The sequence below is a fragment of the Balaenoptera borealis genome (genome assembly GCF_965194805.1).
Source record: "Balaenoptera borealis genome assembly, chromosome: 18".
NCBI lineage: Eukaryota > Metazoa > Chordata > Mammalia > Artiodactyla > Balaenopteridae > Balaenoptera > Balaenoptera borealis.
Genome location: NC_138877.1, coordinates 9,401,192 through 9,406,330, shown reverse-complemented (window position 1 = coordinate 9,406,330; position 5,139 = coordinate 9,401,192). Strand labels below are relative to the sequence as shown.

At 46.1% G+C, this 5,139-nt stretch overlaps 1 protein-coding gene across 1 annotated transcript in view; it reads right to left on the bottom strand.

Moving 5' to 3' along the window:
• Positions 1-240: 240 nt before the first annotated feature.
• Positions 241-5,139, bottom strand: part of RXFP2 (relaxin family peptide receptor 2) — a gene marked incomplete at its 5' end in the record, with an annotated part of 117,453 nt that continues 112,554 nt past the window's right edge. The window contains one exon of the mRNA XM_082365772.1: positions 241-4,842. The remainder of the gene's footprint in view (positions 4,843-5,139) is intronic.

Here is a 5,139-nt window from a genome sequence, read left to right as displayed (position 1 = left end):
GCTTGCTGCTACATCAACTTCTCTGCCATTCCTTCTGCTGGCATCTTCATCCAGCTCCCTGGCCCTGGCCTAGACGTGCATTCTGCTTGACCAGGAGCAATAAGGAAGCAGAGGCACCGGCAGATGCAGGTCTACCTTGCCCATCAGGGTTTTCTCTTTCCTTCCTTCCTTCCTCCCTCCCTCTCTTTCTTTGCTTCTCTCTTTCTCTTTATCTCTTTTCTTTCTCCCTCCCTTCTTTCCTTTCTTCCTCCCTCTCTCCCGCTTTCTTTCTCTCTCTTCCTTCCTTTCTTCCTTTCTTTCCTTTCTTTCTTTCTTTCCTTCCTTCCTTTCTTCCTTCCTTCCTTTCTCTCTCTCTCTTTTCTTTCCCTTTCTTTTTTTTCTTTTGTGTTTTCCTTTGCCAAATGTCAAAATATAAAGACGGCCTCTTTGGGGGGTTAAAAGCAGACCGTAAGGCACAGCCTTTAAGTAGACATATATTTTCTTGGGGATGTACATCCAGACAAGGTCACCAGCACTGATCTTCTGTTTCAGAGGAGCCTACTGAAGGAAAAGGTATTTACCTGTCATCTGGTACGTGTTACATCTACAACAGGACAAGTACATGAAAATGAACTAAGCATAAAATTCAAGCAATTAATGATTCTGGATCATACAAAAGAACCAAGATATAAGTTGTTATAAATTCCTTCAGTGGTCAAAGATCAATAAAAGCTACACTGGAATTTCTTCTACCAGAAACTAGTTCTGCAATGGCATGAAATATTTTGTATTGGGCTTTGTAAATAGAAAAAAAGGACTTAATGCTGGCCTGTATTCTTTCTCTATGTTTGGCATTTCTGTCAATGTCTTCATTTTAAGAATATGTTTTCTAACCAGCAGGAGAGTAGTGAGCTGCCTGACGTGTCTCCATGTCTTCCAAAGGGGATATTCATTCACTCGTTCTGTGGATATTTATTGAGCAGCTTAACTATGTGTCAGGACTATCCTAAGTGGCTGGCATACGGCAGAGAACAAGGCAGAAAAAGTCCTTGCCCTCTTGGAGCTTGGAGTTTAACAAAATGCATGACTCCATGAATGAATGAATACATGCAAGGTGGTAGGCAGGTTAGAGTTCAGAAAACTGAGTGGGCACAGATTAACATATTTCATTGATAAGGTTCGCTTTTTCCTCACACTTTAATATCTCTGAAATCAGGATGTGTCTTAATACTGATGGTGTCTTAAAACGGCTGACAACTTGGCCGCAGTCACAGCACAATTGCCATTTCCCTGCATTTGCATAAACTTGGTCATCGCTATTCACTTTGTCATCACTACCACTAAGTTAGGGGCATCCTTAGCACGGCACGTGTCCTGTTAAACTGCCATTTAAATGGTTTTCAAAAAGATTACACTATGATTTGGCACTTTAAGATGTTACTGTGTACGCACCAAGGCAAACAAACAGAGCAGTGGGGCCTGAATGTTATATTACTGGAGGAAACATTTGTCTTTGTTTGGCATTTCCACATTACCTTGCAAAGCAAAATCCAAATGCTTTACCAGACTGAAGAAAAACACAAAAGAGGAATCTGTGTTACAGTTTGTAAGTGAGACATCCAAACCGATTGCCTATCACACCATAAGCAATGCTACTGAAGGTACCAGCAGGAAAAAGTACCAAAAGCCATGGAGGAGATGAAGGAATCTTGAAAGCAATGAGATGCTAGTGTGACAGATTCATGCAGTGTCATGGAAGACCACTGTTAAAGTGGCATGTCATAATATAATTGGCAGTATTTTCTCTTTCTTCCTGTATAACAAAAACCATGCTATGTCTTACAGCTGACATTTTCAATCTGATGAAATACAGAAATAAAGATGGATCGCTAGTTAATGAGAAGTTTTAAAACTAGAACAGAATGCAGAGTGGAAGTCTGTTGATACTGGACACTTTTAGGTTAGTGAGGCATTTGCATGCACCCAACTTCAGGCAAACTGTACCATGTCAATAATCTGGTATCGTTTTGTATGTTTTTGGTACATTTTCCATTCTGGTGCAAGAGTGACAATGAGTAAACCTCATGTTCTACTTTCCCAACTTTAATTAGTGCTGCTCCAGTTCTTGGCCATTTAGAGATATCAGAGGGGAGGTGCCAGGGCTGTCTTCTAAACTAAAACCTCACCACGCTGCAGGGGATGGAGTGAAATAATTAGACAGGAGAGCCCATCTGAAATCCCAAAGCATGCACACGGGACCTTGCGATGCTTAGCACTAGATTAACATGAGTAAAATGCCAACTACAGGGATATGCTTCCAGGCAGCATATGGTCACAGCTCAAAAAGGCATTTATTTCTTTTTAGCCTTAGTACTGCATCATTTTGGAACCAGAGAGAGTTGAAGACTATACAAAGGGAGAGAATACACACACATACACACCCCCCTAGGGAAGAGAAATGATAAAACAGTGGTTGTAGATTATAATAATAAATTTTTTTTAGGCACAGCTTCAAGCTTACTGTCACAACTGTGACACAAGGTTTCCATACCCTTCAGCCAAGTGACAACTGCCTCAGTGTAAAAGGGAGTAATCAAATCAGAAATAGGTGTGTGGCCACATCCATCACCAATATAACCGGTAAAAGCATTTCTATATGGTGAATACATATCTTCAGCAGTGCTGACAACAGGCTACACCACACAAATGGCACTTTGCACTCTAGAGAAGGCCTGCTTCCTGCTCCTAAGGTCCTTAGCGAATTTCCTTTCTGGTCAGTAGAGGAGAATCCAGGGATTCCCTGGAATAACACCACCTTCCCCAGTGACCTTGTTTCAGTCTTTCGTTGTAAGTAGACAGGGCTGTGTCAGGAATTCTCTGACAGTTGGTACAGGAGGATGAGTGTGCCAGTGGGAGTGCTGCAGGGGATATGCTGCTGCCAGCTGGTGGGGGGCACTTATACGTGCACGCTTAAAATAGACTTGAACGGCTGAGAGGGGAGAAACTGCTCCTTAAGTGCCAGTGAGGGAAACACTTGGTTACCTGTCTTCTGGAACCAAGCTATCTGGAAGGGCAAGTTTATATGTCTGGAGATTTCCATCTGATTTACATCCTGGGGATTGGGGGTGTGGGAGGGAGGGCTCTGCGGAGTCCCTGATGTCACCCTTGGGTGGAGGGAACACCTGCGGGGCACAGGCACACAGTGGTGGGTTCCCAGAGGGAGAAGATACTCTACAAAGGGGTCTGATCTAGGAGGCTGGGAGATGCAGTACAGGTTGCCATATCTGGATTTCCTGCTATATCATAACATGGGCAACTCTCTCTCAAGAGGGGCTGGGAGACAGCATAAGACAGTGGAAAAGAGCACGGGCAGGGAGTCACACACATCCGGGGTCAAATCCCACCTCTATCATTTGACAAGTAATCTTGGGAAAATTGCAAAACTCTTTAAACCTTAACACAGGGGAAGTAATAATAACTCGTCAGGGTGACTGTGAGAATTAAAAGTTATATATAAAATACTTAATACTATATCTGGCACGTAGTATGTGCTCGACGTACTGTGTTACCATTGACCAAGGAGGTTTCCTTCTCTTTAATATGTAAATGTTCTCACAGAAGTGGTGGGACCTGGTGTGGGGATAAATCATATGGACCAGAGCAAGGGGTTGACATCCTTGGCTAAGGGTGTCCCCAGGGTACAAAAGTTGGCATTATCAAGTTGTCTTATGGTATGAATATTTTTGATAAGAAATTAAAGTAACTTGGGCTTCCCTGGTGGTGCAGTGGTTAAGAGTCCGCCTGCCAATTCAGGGGACACGGGTTCGAGCCCTGGTCCGGGAAGATCCCACATGCCGCGGAGCAACTAAGCCCGTGTGTCACAACTACTGAGCCTGCGGTCTAGAGCCCGCGAGCCACAACTACTGAAGCCCGCACGTCTAGAGCCCATGCTCCGCAAAAAGAGAAGCCCCCGCAATGAGAAGCCCGCGCACCGCAACGAAGAGTAGCCCCCGCTCACCGCAACTAGAGAAAGCCCGCACGCAGCAACGAAGACCCATCGTGGCCAAAACTAAAAATAAATAAAATAAATAAATTTATATTAAAAAAAATAAAGTACCTGTGAGAATCCACACATGTGATCAGAAAGGTATCAGACTGATTAGAATTAAACAGAATTGAACATACACTTGTTGAGATCTGCTCATTTCAAGTCCATAGGACATCCACATGACTACCTCTACTCTTAGCTACTTTATGACAGATGTGTTCCTACAATCGTGTGAAACTCAACACTAACTTTATTTCTCTGCATTCGAGGAAGTTTTGTAAAGCAAATCATCCACACCTAATCCATCTTTTTCTGAAGGTCGAAACTTTCTCCCATCTTCAAGTGGGTACGTGGGTTCTGTATTCTTTCTTCCCACCTCTCACCCTAAGAGCTGGGCCACAACTTCTACTCTCTTCACGTGCTCCACCCCAGCACTCTGGGAAAACATGTAGCATTAAGAAAATATTCAAGATTTGACAGAAGAATCATCGGCACCTTGGACACATTGTTTAGGGACCTTTAATTAGAAGGTAAGGGAGACTTAACTACCTGCTGCAAAAGCCACAGTACGGGGGGGCTCTGAGTGCCCTGTCTCCGGAAAGTCCCCTCCCCCCAGGGGGATTCCCGCAGAGGAATGTCCTCAGGGAAGAGCCTGCGTCAGGAATGCTGCTCGGGCCAGAAAGTGGCCTGCGTTCCCGCATGCCCACATTCAGGTCACGGGCGTCCCCGGCCAGGGTGACCTGTCTCCCTCTAATGGGGTTGCGCCTCAGGGACCCCCGAGTCCGGCTCCTCTCGTCTCAGCATCAAACTTTCTCCTAGAACAAAACCTCTTTCAAACCACATGGGGGCAGGAGGATAGAGGATGGCAAAGCCACCAGCTGCTGCCCGGAGACAGCCCTCCTCCCCCAGCCCGCTTCCCTCAGCCGCCACCCTCTTCCTCGCAGGGAAAGCGGCCCAGACAGCGCAGCCCCGCCCAGCCCCGCCCAGCCCGCGCCCAGCCCGCGCCCAGCCCGCGCCCCAGCCCACCGCCCGCCCGCTGCAGCCCAGGGCTTTGCAAAGCCACTTCCCGGCGCTGCGACGCCCGGGGCGACGGGGCGAGCCCAGCCAAGTAC